The 19175-nt window shown below is 42.6% G+C and overlaps 1 protein-coding gene across 1 annotated transcript in view; it reads left to right on the forward strand.

Moving 5' to 3' along the window:
- Positions 1-19175, forward strand: part of GPD2 (glycerol-3-phosphate dehydrogenase 2) — a 2212620-nt gene that overhangs the window by 1899792 nt on the left and 293653 nt on the right. The window lies entirely within an intron of this gene.

Consider the following 19175-nt stretch of genomic DNA (forward strand, 5'->3'; position numbering starts at 1 on the left):
TTCATATAGTTCAAGGAGGTATGTCTCAGGTCATTCACACCCACATGGACTGTGACTGGTACTTAGGGCTAAGTGATCTGAGTGCTTGCATGATCTGGTGGATCCTGGCCCCTGATGGACAACTAACTGTGGATCCAGCCTGGTAAGAGGGACATCAGTGTGTCTCACAATGGCATCTCCCATGACCAGAATATTGGGTTGTGGAGTGTTTTGCCTTATGGTAGTTGAGACACAATAAGATGTGCCTTTATATGTTGTGATGGGAATTGTCTTGTTAGTGTACATGTGGTGTTTCTAATGACTGTGCCTGAGAGGCCTTTGAGGTTTGAATAAGTTATATATGAGCACCTCTGCATATGTGGGTGTGTGGTCCTTTGTGAGTGCAGTGGGTGATGTGTTATGAGAGTCACTGACAAACCTGTTTGTTGCTTTTTGTGTCTGTATGTGAAAGTCTAGCCTCCAATGTCAGTGTGCTTATCCTTTATGTGAATAGATACATCTCTCATGTATTGTATTTGTCTGTTAGAAATAAGTGGTTGGCAGTGTACATGACACAATTGTTATATAGGTTCATAGGTTCATACTAGGCTATCTGCCCTAGGGCATTTATAAGCCTAGCCAGAATGTGTTTGGCTTTCGCCACCCATTTTAAATTTATTTTGCTATGCCCTTTTTCGAGGTTAGTATACTGTGCCTCTATCTAACAGTGACACAGAAGTGATACCCAGGGTAAACCTACGATCTCCCATCCACTCATCAAGATTCCTCTTGAAGAGAGTCAATGAGGGACTCTGCCTAACCTGGACTGGGATTTTATTCCAGAGTGAAGGGAGCCTCTGGGTTATGAATCTGTCCCTCCAGCATGTCCTATTTATTTCAGTGCTGAGGTTCAAGTCTCGAGCTGAGCTCGATGGGATTTGGATTTTCTGAGGTGCAGCATGTCCATTAATTCCGGTTGGACATGGCTTTATACGTCAGGCACAGATCGGCTCTGAACAGGCGGTATGCCACTGAGTAGAGCTGGAGTTTCTTTAACCGGGCAGCATATGGCATCTGTTTGAGCCCTTTGATCCTCTTGGTGAGGTACTTTTGGGGTCTTTCCAGTTGCTGCAGGTGTCTGGTAAGGTACATCCCAAAAGGGCATTGTACTCAATTATGGGCCTGATGAGGGATGAGTAAAGAGGCACGATGACCTCCCTGATCTAGATGTGAATCCCATCATGATTAGGTGGGCTATATAAAATGTTTTTCTAACCACTTTGGCCACGTGGTTGTCAAATGAGAGATTGCTATCAACTTGGGTCCCCAGGTCCCTAATTACTTCTTCTGTACTTAATGGATTTCCACCTATGTGGTAATTTGTGGGCACTTTGTTTTTGCCAAAGGGATGACTATACACTTTTGGCATTTAGCTTGAGGCCATGGCACTGGCACCAGTTGTCTGTTTCTATGAGGCCCTTTTGGAGGATGCTTGTGTCGGCTGGAGAGTCGATTATGGCACCCAGTTTGCAGTCATCTGAACTTGGTCAGCCACAGTCCTTCCGTGTTGGCCTGTACCTCCGAGAAATATATACCGAACAAGAGAGGTCCCAGGACTGAGCCTTGTGGGACACCACTTGTAACTGGTTTGGAGTCTGACATGGCTCCAGCAATTCTAACCATGTGGGTTCTGTCCTTGAGCCAGTTTGCAATCCATCTAGTGACATAGGGGTTTATATTTAAGCTGGTGAGCTTATCTATAATGCCCGAGTGGGGTATTGTATCGAAGGCTTTATGAGGTCCAAGTAGGCTGTGTGGACCACCTTCCCTCGTCAATGGCCTTGGTGACTGTTTCAAAGAAATCAACCAGGTTTAAGAGGCAGGATCTGCCCTTAACAAAGCCGAACTGGGTAGGATCCAGTGTTTGTAGGTCCCCAATATCTTTATTTATGAGGTCCATGATGATCCTTTCCATAGCTTTGCAGACCAAGCTAGTCAGGCTTATGGGGCGATAGTTTCCAGGATCCGTTGAGGCACCACCTTTATGGAGAGGGACCACTGTTGCTGTCGCCACTCTTTGGGCACATATCCTGTAGTAAGGCTGAGATTGAACAGTAGTTTTATGTTTGGGTTTAGCTCTTCTTTGAGTTCATGTAGGACGCAGCCTGGGACACCATCTGGTCCCATTGATGCTGTGTTTTTGCTTTGGAGAGGGCTCTTACCTGAGCATCTGAGATGTCAGGGGCAGCACTCTGCTGGGATAGATATTTGCCCTTTTGGTGGGAGGGGAGAAGTTTGCGCTGAACCTGTCAGCTAGGATGTTGGCAATGTCTGTGGGTTCGGTGTATTTTTGTCATTTTGGACTAATTCTGAGCATATCTGGGAATTACCACCCAGGTTCCTAACATAACTAAAGAAAGCCTTGTGATTATCCTTAGTGTCCTGTGCAATTTTTCTCTCAAGCTGGCCTTAGACAATTTTATGTGTGCCCGTAGTTTTTGCTAATACTGATCAGTGATGCCTTCCCTTTTGGGATTTTGCTTTATCATTTAGTAGCTTCCTCCTTCTATTGTATAGTTTGTTTATGGCTGGGGTCCACCAGACAGGACGCCTGCCTTTGGAGGATTGGGTCTTGGTTTTATTTGGGATTGCATGATCCATGCATTCCTGAAGGTGTTCATAGAATGCGTTTATAAAGGATTCTGCGGTCTGGGCTGTATTTTCCACAGGCCGGGGCTTTGAAGGATTCCACCTCAGTTTTGAGGAGTGTAAAATTTGCTTTAGAGAAGTTTTTCACTGTAGTTTTCTGGGCAGGGGTGGGTCGGATGTGAATATCCAGTGAGATTAGTTTATGGTCTGATCTTACCAGTGAGGGATACACTTCTGGTCTGGAGCATAGAGTCCCCATGTTGGTGATGATCAGGTCCAGTATGTTTTCCCCTCTTGTGGGAGTGGTAACAAGTTGTTCCATAGCATTTGGGTTTATAAATTCTAGGAACCTTTGGGCTAGGTGTTGGAGCTAGAGTAATGCTCCCAGTCTATGTTTGGGTAGTTGAAGTCGCCAATATAATGGTGTTTGGAGAGACCTTCATATTTTCCAGTGTTCTCAGGAAGGCCGAGTGGGGTTCCTGGGTTTGGGAGGGTGGTCTGTAGCAGGCTATAAACTGGAAGGCAGTTTTACCCACTGTTAGTTGCACATGGATAGTCTCTGATGCTTCGTGCTTTGCCACCAACCTGGAGGTGTGGGTATCTTTGATGAATATCGATACTCCCCTCCTTTGTGGTTCGGTCCAAGTTTTGGGGCCGAAAAGCATGGTATGAGGTATAACCTGGTAGTGCTGGGGTGCTCTCGAGCCCTGAACCAGGTTTCTGTTACTGCACAGATATCGATGTTCTCCATGCTAAGGAGAGTTTCGAAAAGTGCATCTTGAGGTTTAGACTTCTGGCGTTGAGTAGCATTACTCTTAGTTTCTTATCCCTTGTGATACCTATGGAGGTGGGTTTGTCTTTTGAGCCTTGCCTAAAAAAGGCACTATGGGGGTAGCAAGAGCCTTTGCCAATATCCGAAAGCCCAGGGGTGACAGGTGCAAGCCATCCCTAGCGAAGCATCGTGGCTTGTCGAGCATATCATCCCAAGCTGACAGGCATTGGATCCCCTTTGAATGACACCAGTACTTCAGTGGCGGCTGGTGACTTCAAATCACAGGGGGGCTGCAGGAGACGCTGAATGGGCGGGGTCAAAGGGAAGGGGTGTGGTCAACCACAAAGGGGAGGAGCTATGCACAAAACCACAAAAAAACTAACTTTAATTAAATACGCTGCCCTGGGTGGCAAACCATCATTATGAAAGTCCAATCAAGACAAAAATAAGTGTAGAAGAATAAAAATATTTCAATGCATTGGCTGCATGACAGCTTACTTAATATCTAGATGGAAACAAAAGGTTGTGAGGCATGAAAAAATAAATTACTTTTTAAATACATTACTGGAATGCCAGTCAAAATCAAGTATAAGAAAACCAGAAGCACTCAACTCAAACTACTTCTCCTTGCACTGCAGTTCTAATTATAATATATTCAGCTTTATTAAAGTACCAAGCAACATGCTGAAAGTAGAAATCTATGTGATGCCCCCACTTGTAAAAATGTTTCTTATCCAAAAAGACCTGCTGCCTGACAACGCTTCATGGGGAAAACATGATAAAAGTAAAAATGAAAAGCAAACAAGAAACAAGCTCAAGATACATTGCTTAAAGGATTACTGTACAGGTTATGGACCACACATGATTGGCATTCTGTTTAGTTTACGGGTAAAGCCTGTAGAGATGACTGGAAGTCTCCAACAAGTGTAATGAGCTTTTAAAATAATGGAATCCTGTCCTTTAATACCCAAGGCTTATACATTATCTAGTCAAGTATTCTCTGCATGGCAACAACAGAAAGGCTTTCAATGTTGGCAATTCTTTAACAGTATGCTTATTAAAGCTTACTTGCATCTTACGATGTCAGACAAGCTTACCTTATGGTCATTAAAGCATTGCTACTTAAACACAGAGCAACAGGCACTTTGAGTAATAAGCATAAATCAACAGTACAAAAATATGACAGAAACCAGACCATTCTGCAAAATCAAGGACAGATGAAAAGCCACTGTAGTACTTATGCAGTGTGTCCTCCCCATCCAAGGTAGATACAACTACTCCTTGCCTTGCTTGGACACATCCAGAGTCACTACATGGGGAGTGGGGTGCAACAAGCATGTCACAATTTGAAATCTCTCTGGCTGACTGTGATGGCCCTGACACATTTGTCATACCTCTCAACTTCAAGAGCAAGAAATCTGGACAAAGCCATACACAGAAGTGGGACAAAGGCACAACAAGAAGGACAATTTTTAAATATTGCTCTAATAAACTTAGAAAGATAATAGAATAGGTCTTGCATTAGTATGAATTTTCTGAAGGGTATAAAATCTGAAACTCAAATGTCTGTCATTTTCTAACTTCAGTCTTTAGTGATTTGTCACTAATTTGCCAAAAACACAATTTTATGAAAATGGACCAAAAATGTGATGCAAAAATATAAAATAGACACACAATACAGCTTCTACCTGTCAAAGAAGGGACACTTTAATATTAGTACTGCTACCTTGAGCAGCTGACAAAATAAAAGAATCTACATGCATTTCAAGTAATCTATAACTTTGATTATTACAGTTATTTCTTAATTGTAAACCCTCCATGTTTTCTTCCAAAATTGCTATTTTATGGAGGGATTATTAGGGGAAGAGCAACATTTTGAGCCAAAATTGGGGACAGTTGAGAGGTTGGCTATGCCTAATTCTATAAAGCAATTTATTTGCATGTACCTCTCAACCTGTTAATGCAGTAAATCTGAACAAGGCCAAATATATTGGGGCACATATAAACAGTACTAAAAATTGCTCTTGTATAAATTGAGACAGTTGATAGAACGGCTCTTACTTTAACATGCATTTTTATGAAGGTTATGAAGTCTGAAACTTATTATTTAGTGACTTCTGGTAAATCATTTAGGAATTAAAACTACAAATTTTATGAACAACAAACCAAAAATAAGAAGCAAAAATCTATTCATTCTTTGAAAATCTGGACAGTTGGGAGGTATAGTTCAGCTGGGCCTGTCTGAGTTTGCTGCCCTTGCACGCCCTGACAAAATAATGGTTGAACTGGAGCCTCTGCAGCCATTCCAATTAACCATTACTTGGCTATTTCACTCCATTTACCATAAACACTAATGTGCATACTGCTTTACTTCAATGATTGGACTTCATTTGAAAGTTTTATTTTGTATTTTACAGCACAAACATTAAGTAATCTGTTAAACAAAGCAATGCAGTCTCACAATGAAAACTTAGCATTAAAACTTCTCTGCCCTTGAAACTCACATTCATTGAAACCCACATTCAAAGAAAATACATTTTGCCAGTGGCAGATAAAGATTAATTTTGGGCTGTTTTCAATCATAGGCCCCTTGCATATGAAACATACATGTGCTCTTTGATACACCTTCCTCATTGTACTAAAAATTATATTCCTTGTACAATACAGTACACTTGTTAGAGGGTGTTTTAAATTTGTTTTGAACATTTTTCCAGTAAGCATTGAAACAAAACATATGCACCCATAATGGCAAACTGCCCAGTTGAGAACATTTATCATAAAAAGTCTACTCAGACTTCCACAGTCCACCATTATTAGTAAATATACACAATTCTACAGTCCACCATTATTAGTAAATATGCACAATTCCACAGTCCACCATTATTAGTAAATATGCACAATTCTACAGTCCACCATTATCAGTAAATATGCACAATTCTACAGTGCACCTTTATCAGTAAATATGCACAATTCTACAGTCCATATTCAGTGAATTCAGTTCTTGCCATAGCTGTCAACCTTAGCACAAAAACCTGGACGAAGCCAATAATGGGGAATACAGTCCCAAAAATAGGGACAAATTTAAAATATTCATCTTATAAACTTAGAAAATTGCTAGAAAAAAGGTTGTGCTACTATGTATTCTGAAGAACATGAAGTTTGAAATTCAAATGCCGGTCAATTCTACTGGACAGAACAAAACAATTTTCAGCAGAGACGAGGGATTAATACTGCAGACACGTCTTTGTAAAATGGCAGGGCATCAGAGCAAATCCACACAAACACAGGCAGGAGATGCAGACTCCAAACAGAAGCCACCCCAACCAAGAATCAAACCAGAAAACCTATAGCTGTGAGGCAACAATACTACCACCGCACCATCAATTATGCAAGGAATTAAACATTCAGAAACCTGAAGTCTGAAATTCAAATGCCTGTCAATTTTACTATGGACAGAACAAAACCAATTTTCAGCAGGGATTAAAACTGCAGACACGTCTTTGTAAAATGGCAGGGCACCAGAGCAAATCCACACAAACACATGGAGGAGATGCAGACTCACACAGAAGCCACCCCAACCAAGAATCAAACCAGAAAACCTATAGCTGTGAGGCAACAATACTACCACTGCACCATCAAATCTGCAAGGAATCAAACATTCAGAAACCTGAAGTCTGAAATTCAAATGCCTGTCAATTTTACTGCGGACAGAACAAAACAATTTTCAGCAGAGATGCAGGATTAATACTGCAGACACGTCTTTGCAAAATGGCAGGGCACCAGAGCAAATCCACACAAATACAGGGAGGAGATGCAGACAGAAGCCACCCCAACCAAGAATCAAACCAGAAAACCTATAGTTGTGAGGTAACAATACTATCACTGCACCATCAATTATACAAGGAATTAAACATTCAGAAACCTGAAGTCTGAAATTCAAATGCCTGTCAATTTTACTGGACAGAACAAAAACAATTTTCAGCAGAGACAGGGATTAAAACTGCAGACACATCTTTGTAAAATGGCAGGGCACCAGAGCAAATCCACACAAACACAGGCAGGAGATGCAGACTCCAAACAGAAGCCACCCCAACCAAGAATCAAACCAGAAAACCTATAGCTGTGAGGCAACAATACTACCACCGCACCATCAATTATGCAAGGAATTAAACATTCAGAAACCTGAAGTCTGAAATTCAAATGCCTGTCAATTTTACTGGACAGAACAAAACCAATTTTCAGCAGGATTAAAACTGCAGACACGTCTTTGTAAAATGGCAGGGCACCAGAGCAAATCCACACAAACACATGGAGGAGATGCAGACTCCACACAGAAGCCACCCCAACCAAGAATCAAACCAGAAAACCTATAGCTGTGAGGCAACAATACTACCACTGCACCATCAAATCTGCAAGGAATTAAACATTCAGAAACCTGAAGTCTGAAATTCAAATGCCTGTCAAATTTACTGGACAGAACAAAACAATTTTCAGCAGAGACGAGGGATTAAAACTGCAGACACATCTTTGTAAAATGGCAGGGCACCAGAGCAAATCCACACAAACACAGGCAGGAGATGCAGACTCCACACAGAAGCCACCCCAACCAAGAATCAAACCAGAAAACCTATAGCTGTGAGGCAACAATACTACCACTGCACCATCAAATCTGCAAGGAATTAAACATTCAGAAACCTGAAGTCTGAAATTCAAATGCCTGTCAAATTTACTGCGGACAGAACAAAACAATTTTCAGCAGAGACGCAGGGATTAAAACTGCAGACACATCTTTGTAAAATGGCAGGGCACCAGAGCAAATCCACACAAACACAGGCAGGAGATGCAGACTCCACACAGAAGCCACCCCAACCAAGAATCAAACCAGAAAACCTATAGCTGTGAGGCAACAATACTACCACTGCACCATCAAATCTGCAAGGAATTAAACATTCAGAAACCTGAAGTCTGAAATTCAAATGCCTGTCAAATTTACTGCGGACAGAACAAAAACAATTTTCAGCAGAGACGCAGGGATTAAAACTGCAGACACATCTTTGTAAAATGGCAGGGCACCAGAGCAAATCCACACAAACACAGGCAGGAGATGCAGACTCCACACAGAAGCCACCCCAACCAAGAATCAAACCAGAAAACCTATAGCTGTGAGGCAACAATACTACCACTGCACCATCAAATCTGCAAGGAATTAAACATTCAGAAACCTGAAGTCTGAAATTCAAATGCCTGTCAAATTTACTGGACAGAACAAAACAATTTTCAGCAGAGACGAGGGATTAAAACTGCAGACACATCTTTGTAAAATGGCAGGGCACCAGAGCAAATCCACACAAACACAGGCAGGAGATGCAGACTCCACACAGAAGCCACCCCAACCAAGAATCAAACCAGAAAACCTATAGCTGTGAGGCAACAATACTACCACTGCACCATCAAATACGAGGAATTAAACATTCAGAAACCCTTAAGTCTGAAATTCAAATGCCTATCAATTTTATTTAACATTTTTAATCAGGACAGTCTGACTTGGAACAAATAAACAAATTTTCAGCGGAGGCCCAGGAAGAAATAATGCAGACATGTCTTTGTAACATGGGAGGGCACAAAAGCAAACCCACACAAACACAGGGAGAAGATACAGACCCCACAAAGAAGGAACCCCAGCCAAGAATCAAACCCAAGAACCTGCAGCTGTGAGGCAACAATGCTACTACTACACCATCAAATATCAAGCATTACAACATTTACAAACCACAGATATTATGAGGAACAGATCAGATCAAATATGAGGTAAAATCTGAAATTTTACAAATGGTGGTGGGTAGGGAACTCAAGTCTTTAACACCTGCATACAGGGTACAGGGTTCAAGCCTGAGGCATTCCCTACCACACCACCATAAGCACCTGGGGCATTTTCACACACACACACACACACACACACACACACACACACACACACACACACACACACACACACACACACACACACACACACACACACACACACACACACACACACACCAGTAAAGCACAAGCACCATACACAAACTCCAGTAAAGCACAAGCACCATACACAAACTCCAGTAAAGCACAAGCACCATACACAAACTCCAGTAAAGCACAAGCACCATACACAAAGAAAAATAAACATTGTAAATTGAAAGGCACCTTACCTGAATCCTGAATGAATACATCCAGAGTTAACGCATAATCCATACATCCTTCCCCAAGCAATACTGAAGACCCGAGATCCACATGCTCCTTCCCGCCGACGAGATCCCTGAGGCACTGTCCCAGTCCCAGCTGCTCCTCTTGCAGTCCGGATGCGTCCCATAATCCTGGCGGCTCTGTGCACTGTAAAAGTGCACAGACGCTCCTTGTGTCCCCCTATGGGGACGGCCGGGCTGCCCTGAGCATGCGATAGACCGATAAGCCGACTCGGTCTATGCGCATGCCAAGTCCGCGAATTTTAAAAATATTTTTTATTTTTCATTTCTTTTTCTTTCTTTTTTTCTTTTTGAGGGGGCTGCAGTCCGGCAGCCCTATGCCACGAGCCGCCCCTGCAGTACTTAAGCCAATTGTTGAAATTGATCATCTTGTCTTCATATTGTGGCATCATTCTTGGTGAGGGTAAGATGCTACTCAAGGTCAGGGTCATACCGGCCTGGGCTACATGCTCAGAGAGCTCCTTTATGTCTCTTTTCATGTAGTCCAGGGAGGTACGTCTCAGGTCATTCACACCAGCATGGACAATGACTGAGTCATATTTGTACTTGCCTTGGAGTGACCTGAGTGCTTGTGTTATGTGGCGGATCCTAGCACCCGACAGGCTGCTCACCGTGACCCTCTCCTTGTTCAGCCTGGTGAGCGGACGCCAGTGTGCCTGACGATAGAGTCACCTATTACAAGTGTATCAGGTGTGTTGTTTAGTCTTAAGGGCTGTGACTGTTTGGCACACTGGCTTTGTGAGATATGTGTTGCACGTGTTTTGTTTTGGGGTAGCGGCTGCTTGGGTGTCTGCTTTGAAGTCTCTGCTGCTTCGCAGATCTTTATTTAGAGCCTCCAGTATGTTTTGTGTGATTATGTGTTTGGTTTGCTGTCGTGGTAGGTCTATGTGAGACTGGAATTGTAGTGAGTATGGTTTCCTTCTCCTCCTGACTGGTTATGCCAGTACTGAGTTGAGAGAGCTTAGCCTCCAGTTTGGCTATATGGTTGCATCTCTCACATGTGTTGGAATTTGTTGGGAGGAGGAGAGGGTTGTCTGTGTACATGAGGCAGTTGTAACATTGCCTCAAGATTCCCAGATTCACCAGCTGGACCGGAGAGGAGATTGACAACTGACGTTTGGACATGCTAGAATAATATTGGGAATTCCTTAATAATTGAAAACCAGGGCCAGTGGGGAGTGAGGGTGTAGTGCTTTTAATTTTTAGTGCTGACTTATATAATTGCTTTAGTGAGCAAGTGCCAGGTAACTTAAGTGCAATGTGTTATATTGCCTCAGGATGCCTGTGTCCACCAGGTTGGATGCAGAGATGGCAGGAAAGTGCCCATCTGTGGTTGCATATTCTAATGTGTACTTGCAAGGGATAGGGGTGGAGGGTGTTTGTAACTGGATGAGGGAAGGGTGTTTACTTGGGGTAATCTGCAAATAACCTAACCAGCGATGCTGCCCAAAGCACAAACCAGATGCTGTTTGAGTAGCAATAGTCTTGGGTGCTATAACATGGTAAGGTAGACCTAAATAGTAATAACTAATTGCGTAAATGCTGCTCACCATGCAAACTACTTGTCCCCATGAGTAATGTGGGACTAAGCTATAGTTCCAAGGTGTTTTTTATAGGAACATTTCAACTTCTGTTAATTGCATACAAACAAGGCACTAGTAGTCACAACTGCACAAAAAACAGCTTCACACAAACGCAAGGCTTATATACAATCAGAAAAAAGCAAGTTTTACACTGTCTACTAAGACCAATCAGGTTAGTACACAATGAGATTTCCACCAGCAATTCCCAGCTCATATAGGTAAAATCAGCCCTCTCTTCCCACAAGAGTACATACTTTGACACTGTTAGTGTAAAATGACTGCTTTGAAGTGTAAGTGTTAAGGAACCACAAACAGATGCCTAATACTAACTAAGAAACACTAGACACAATGGAGCGTGTTTCAGAGCAGGACAGCAGCCCTTATAGCAGTTTAAAAATGCAACTTTAAACTTTAAATAACTTAGCAAACTTTCACATTTTAATAAAAATAAGTAGTGTTTGCATCTGTACAGGGCACTGGCACTGCAAACAGCTCCATGCAAATGTGCCAAATTTATACCAGCACTGGAAATACAGAAAACTGACTACTGAACCATCTGGCCAATAAAACGGGTCTAGATTATAAGACTTGAATGTTCACAACCGCGAACACCTAAACAGCGACACATAAACGCCGAACTCCGAAAATAGTGAAGGACGTCAACATCGAAATCTGGAATGCTGAATGTATTTCCATGGCCAGCAGGGTGATCATGGGGAAGAGGAAATATATCCTTTTCCCCACTGTAGTGTGATCGCGGAGTTTGTATATTTAAGTATGTGTGTGGGGGGGGTGCAGGGGGCTTGCCCCTTGCAAAAGTGTGTTTAATGAAGTTTGTTTGTGTAGGTTTTGCTTACCTGTATGGCACTGTTGTTGGAAATGCGTTCACCGTTCCAGATTTCAATGTTGACGTTATTCGCTATTTTTGGAGTTCGGCGTTTGTGTCGCTGTTTAGGTGTTCATGGTTGTGAACGTTTGGTCTTATAATATAGACCCAATAAAACAACTACCCTTAGAGCTCTTTTGTGTGCTTCCCTGCTCAGATACACAAGGCAAATACCTACTGCCATTAGAGGAATAATTCCAGTCCTCCTAATGTAAAAGCAAAAAGTTTCCAGAATGAAATGCTACTACAAGAAAACTTAACCTTATTGAAAAGCACTAAGTAATTCAATATAGCAGTGTACTTTAAAGAGCATTAAAAGTGTGATTATTCAATAAAATTACTTTGCTTTGTAGAAATGAGCCAAGAGCCACTCAGTTAAGTAGAATTTATAAAGCCACTAAAAACAAGGTAAGCTGATTAATAAGCCCTGTGGCCAATAAAACAACTACATGCAGGAATCTCTACTGTGTTTTCCCAATGTATACAGACCAGGCTACCATCCACTGCCACTACATGAAAAACTCTTCTGTCCTCTTGATGTAAAAACTCAGAAAAGAGCTTGCTAGAGTGTAAATATACACCGCTTTATCCAACAGCTAGCTAGATAATGAATTTAGACCAAATAATCAGTAGAACAGACAATGAGAGGCAAAATGCACTTTTTTCCCCAAATAAGCACAATACAAGATAGCAGTATAGAAAGGGAGGCATTTATCAAGCTTAATTTATAGTAAAGGTGGGCAGCTTAAAAATCACCAAGTTTAAAAAGTAGATCAAGGAAGGAGAGGTTAGGTGGGGATAAATAACCAACAGGGAGTCACCAACAGGGATAAATAATCAACAGGGAGTCACCAACAATGCTCGTAGTTTCTGCAGGCCTTCAGTCTTATGAGTAAATACAAGGTCACAGATATACTGTGCATTTAAGTACATCTCAAGAAACAAATTAAGCAATGAAAAAATGCATGTGGAATGCGCAGCCTGGGTAATTTGTGCCTGCCACATAGAACAAATACACCAGGCCAAGCAGATTTTTCAAAAGAGAAAACAAAATGGAAGAGGTAAAACAGAATACAGCTCTTATCAGTTTAAGCATCTTTCAGACAAAAAGAGATCACTTTCATCACCAGCAGGGAGTCGCCAACAGTACTTGAAAGTTTTGCAGGCCTTAATCATACATGGTTAAGGCCTTAATCATAAATGATTAAGGTGTTCACCTTAACCCACACAAGGTGTGGGCTTTCTCAAATGGGGTAATTGATCGCTCTCTCTAAGCAGGGAGTCATCAACATTGCTTGCAGTTTTTGCAGGCCTTGAATCTTATCAGAAAAGACAAGGGCACAGGTATTTTCTGTATTTAAGTATCACTCAAGAAACAAATTAAGCAATGAAAATAACATGTGAAATGTGCAGGATGGATAATTTGCCTATCTGCAACATAGAGCAAAAACAACAGGCCAAGCAGATTTCTCAAAACAGAAAACAAAATGGTACAGGTAAAACAGAAAATATTTCTATCCATTTAAACAACTCACAGACAAAAATATATTGCTTTTATCACCAGCAGGGAGTCACCAACAGTGCTTGAAGTTTTTTTCAGGACTTAATCATATCTGCTGTGACCTCATCAGAGCCTGCTGCTTTCCCTGTCATAATTTTCTTAGTTCTTTTATAGTGGGCTTATTTTCTCTTATCGTAGGCTCTGTTTGGGGAAATACATCTTTTGTCTGGTTTTCTTCATTCACTAGTTGCTGGAAGTACTCCTTCCTATCTACATTTGATGTCCTGTGATGAGTTTGTCAAGAGAAATAGCAGGGAAGAATGATCACACCAGTGTGGGGGAAATGGCAAGCAACTCCATTAGAGAATGCCGCTGCTCTGGAAAAAGACTCCCTGTCCACATAAAACAAAATTCATCCCTGTCCATATTCAAGTGCAACTTGGATCTATGGATGAGAAACCGAACATTTGTCACAAGACTGCCACCTCTACTACTACTGGGCAGAGCAGTTTATAAATGCTTTATCCTTGCATGGCTCCCCTTAAATTATTTGTGGTATGATCCTATTTATCCTCATTAGGGGTAATATATAATAATCAACCATGAGATGGGTAAGACCAATCTTAACCAAATGGGATGGGTAAATTCGAGGACGAAAAGGGAAACTGGCAAGATTTAAAATGGCCTCCTAGAGCAGCTAGTCTTTCTGAACCTATTAGAGGGAGTGCCTTTTTTAGGTGGTGTTCCAAAGACCAAATTACCACCGTAACATCTACAAGCAAATGCAATCTGAGGGTCATCCTGCTCAACGCTAGAAGTCTAAATCTCAAAATGCACTAGATCAAAGCACTCCTTAAACTGGAGAACATCGACATTTGTGCTGTAACAGAGATCTGGTTCAAGGCAGCAGAAAGCACCCCTGCACTACCAGGCTATAACTCATTCCACACCTTTCAGCCCCAGAACTCGGACCGAAGCTCCAAAGGTGGTGGTGTTTCCATATTCATAAAGGATGCGCACACCTCCAGACTGGTAGCCCAACATAACGCATCAGAGATACGTCAGGTGCAGCTAACATTGGGTAAGACGACAATTATAGTTATAGGTCCCCCACCATGTCCCAAGACACTCACTCCACGTTCCTAAGCACCCTGGAGAATATTAGGGTCCAACCTAACACTCATACTGGGCGACTTCAACTACCCCTCCATTAACTGGGAAAACTACTCATGTACCAATACACTTGCCCAACGTTTCCTGGAATTCATTAATTCCAATGCCCTGGACCAGCTCATTCTTACCCCCCCACTAGAGGTAGAGACATCCTTGACCCAGTCATTACTAACATGGGCGACTGATGCTCTACACAAATAGTCAAATCCGCCGTGGTTAGATCCGAACACAAACTAATCACCTTGGAAATCCACACACCCCCCCCCCCACCCGGCAAAGGTAACCACCATGAAAAACTTCATCAAAGCTAACTTTGGGCTCCTAAGAGCAGAGGTGGCTAACTTCACAGCACCCACGCAAATGGAGAATAGTCGCATGACCACCAAATCATACACCGATGCACTGTACGAACAGGTACACAAATGCATGGATCTCACCATACCCAATAGAACTAAGACACTCTCCTCCAAAAAAAGGAAGCCAATATGGTGGTCCCCTGCCATAAACAATCTCTACAACAGAAGGAGGAAACTGATGCAGAATAAGGTGAAGTCCCACGACTAGAAAAACTCCCTTATCAGCCTCAACAAAAAGTTGAGATCCCTCATCAAATTCTCTAAAGCTAGCTATGAAAACAGAATTGCAGCAGATAGTAAAGGCAAACACAAGGCCTTCTTAGTTAAGTAAAGAACATCCACGGCAATACCCAGATTTGCTCTGAGCTACTGCATAATGGTACCTCCTTTACCGAGCCAAAAGATATTGCCAGTATACTGGCCGACAGATTCCGTGCCAACTTTACCCCTCCCCCAAAAGGACCAATCACAGTACCAGTAGATTGCCAGGCACCCAGTATTACTGCTGCACAGGTCAAAACAGCACTGTCTAAGGCCAAGAATTTAGCTTCTATGGGTCATGACAATATCCCTGGCTGTGTTCTACATGAACTACAGAGTGAACTGGCACCACACCTGTGTGCCCTTTTCAATCATTGCCTTGCCTCAGGCTTTTTCCCTTCCAAATGGAGCACTGCTATAGTCATCCCTCTTATAGGTTGGTACTAGGCTATCAGCCCTAGGGCCTATACAAGCCTAGCCATAACAATTCCCTGGCTATTTCTTCCCACATTATTTACTTTGTCAAAATGCACTTCACAAAGGAGGAGTGACTACAGACCCTGGGAACTATCGCCCCATTAGCCTAATGAGTCTGATATGCAAAGCTATAGAACACATCATCATGGACCTAATAAACAAGGATATAGGGACTCTCTAAATTCTGAATCCCACACAGTTTGGTTTTGTGAATGGTAGATTATGCCTGCTCAACTTGGTCGACTTCTTTGAGTCAATCACCAGAGCTGTGGATGAAGGCAAGATGGTTCATACAGCCTTCCTTGATCTGGTGAAGGCCTTTGATACCATTCCACACTCGGGAATCGTAGAAAAACTCACTAAGCTAGGCATCAACCCCTATAGCACTAGGTGGGTTGCAAACTGGCTCACAGAACCCACAGTGTGAAAGTAGCTGACCAGTCATGAGTGGAGTCCCACAGGGATCGGTCCTGGGTCCTCTCCAGTTTGTATTCTACTTCTCAGAAGTCCAGGCCAACACAAAGGGACTCAGGCTGACAAAGTTTGCAGATGATTGCAAGTTGGGAGCCATTAGTAACTCCCCAGGTGATGTTGACATCCTACAAAAAGGCCTCACAAAGACCAACGACTGGTGTCAGAACCATGGCCTTAAGCTCAAGGCCAAAGAATGTGTCATAATCCCCTTTGGGAAAAACCCAGTTTCCATGCACTACCACATCGATGGTAGTCCACTGAACACAGAAGGTGTTATAAGAGATCTGGGAGCACAGGTTGACAACAACCTCTCTTTTGACCACTACACTGGCACTGTGGTGAGAAAATCCTTGTTTGTGGCACATCTCATTACTAAGGGTTTTGCATTCAGGAAGAAAGAGGTAATCTCTCTGTACTCCTCCCTCATTAGGCCAATCATCGAGTACAATGCCCGATTTGGCATGTACCTCACTAGACACCAGCAACAACTGGAGAGGCCACAAAAGTACCTTACAAAGAGGATCCTAGGCCTTAAACACTTGTCCTATATGGACAGACCTAAAAAACTCCAACTATTCTCTGTCTCATATCGCCTGCTTAGAGGCGATCTCTGCTTGACTTACAAAGCCATGTCTGACCCAGCTCTGTTAGAAATGCTACAGCTAAAGAAATCCGAATCCCTCCACACCACACGATCTAGACACCTCAACCTCATTACCACAATCAACAGAACGTGCTGGAGGGACAGGTTCATAACCCATAGACTGCCCATGCTATGGAATAGACTTCTCATACATGTCAAGTTGAGTACCTCACTGGGCCCTCTTCAAGAGAAATCTTGATGAGTATATGGGAAATTAGAACATTCACCCTGGGGATCACTCCAGTTGCTCTACTTGACAGAGGCACTGGAAACTAAGGTCAAGTGGCACGATGCTAGGGTAATCCTATGGGCTAGGCTTGTAAAGGCTTCAGGGCCATTTGCCTAGTACACACCTATGATCCTATGAACAGGGAGACAGGGCAAGTACGCTTTTCTGGTTGCCATTGTAAGGGATGAAACAGTTTCCGTTATGCTGGGTATGTTGGAGTTCTAAAGTCAGTAACCACAAATGCACAAAGTGTTTGGGGGGCAGGAGCCTTGATTACTACTGTGAATGAGAAAGGACTGGAGTATATTTCACTTACTGAATTGTGTCTGTGTGCGCAGGTGTTTGTGTGTGGCATCACTCTTAGCTTTTCCAGTGTTGAAGAGCCTACTGCTTGTGGTAGAGTATCAGTAAAGTGGAATTTTTTTAGTTGTGCTGTTGCAGTCACTACACAAGTTGCAGTTGTTGACTTAAGATTTGCACACTTTTACCACTGCATATACAGAAGTGTTTCTTATATTTACTCTTCGTACTACAGGAGAAATGTACAGTGCTACTGCTGCACATACTGAAGTGTTCTTTACATGTACACTATGTAGCACAGGAAAGACCTACACTGCTACCGCTGCATCTACTGAAGTGTTCTTTACTTGCACGCTGTGTAGGACAGGAGAGACCTACACTGCTACCACTGCATATACTGAAGTGGTCTTTATTGATTGTAGCCCAAGAGAAACGTACACTGTTATGGCTGCATATTCTAAATTGTTCTTTACATGTACTCTGTACTGCAGAGGTGAATCATACACTGCTACCACTGTGTGCGTGTGTGTTATCCACATAACACACAACACATCACAAACACAGGCAATCCCAAGTCACATATGCAACACCACAATCGTGGATTCGACATTTCCACATTCTGTTTTCTGCAGTTTCACGCAACTGCAGTTTCGACAATTTGGACTCGAGCAACTGAATTTCGATATTTCAGTTGTTCGAGATTCTAAAGTGTAACCATATATATATATGTTGAACCACAACCAGACATGACAAAATCCAAGTAGGGTATGCTGTTAGAGAGGGCTTGTAGGAAGGTGGTCAGCTCTTCTTTGGGTCCGTTCCAAATAAAAAACAAGTCCTCTATATAACGGCGGTATAGACTTTTTTTACTGAACCCGGGGAGGTGCACAAGTGTTTCAAGTTCCCAGGTGCTCAGTACTAGATTGGCGAAAGCTGGAGCTAGTTTCGTTCCCATCGCAACACCTTTTACTTGTTTAAAAATATTAGTGTTAAAATGGAAGAAATTGTTGCTGAGAACAATGGCTGTTAATTCACATACTGTGTGAATTTTGGCTGGGGTGAAGTGAGTATATTTGGACAGGAACAATCTTAGTGCTGCCAACCCTTCCTGGTGGGGGATGCTGCTGTAGAGAGAGGTAACATCCAGACAGTTGTGGTTCAAGCATAGCTTTTCTGGACACTCTCATCTCGATTGACGGACCTAATAATTCTCTGGTATCCAACATTTACAGAAAGGAGACCTACAGAAACAATTTCCTGGACTTCAGAAGCCAGCACCCATTCTTTATGAAAAAGAACGTGGTGCGTGGCCAATTCATCAGATTGTCCAGGCTCATCAGCAACGACTCCACCTTCCTACAGGAGTCAGAGTTCCTGTCTCTTATGTTCCGACAGAGACACTACCCAGCACAGTTGGTGAGCTCAATACTCCAAGAGGTCACCAAAGACAGGCACAACAAGTTTAAACCCATCCTAACATATGGGTTCACCTATCGTACTGCTAATACCCAAAAGGCAGACAAATCTCATAGCTTCCCAGTCCCCATCTGCAGGGACATGGAAAATATCAAGCAAATCATGTCTGCACACTGGGACATTATCTCTACGGACAAGGAACTGAAATCCTCCTTGGGAGCATCTCCCACC

Source organism: Protopterus annectens, chromosome 6.part0 (assembly GCF_019279795.1).
Source record: "Protopterus annectens isolate FY-2018-M chromosome 6.part0, PAN1.0, whole genome shotgun sequence".
NCBI lineage: Eukaryota > Metazoa > Chordata > Ceratodontiformes > Protopteridae > Protopterus > Protopterus annectens.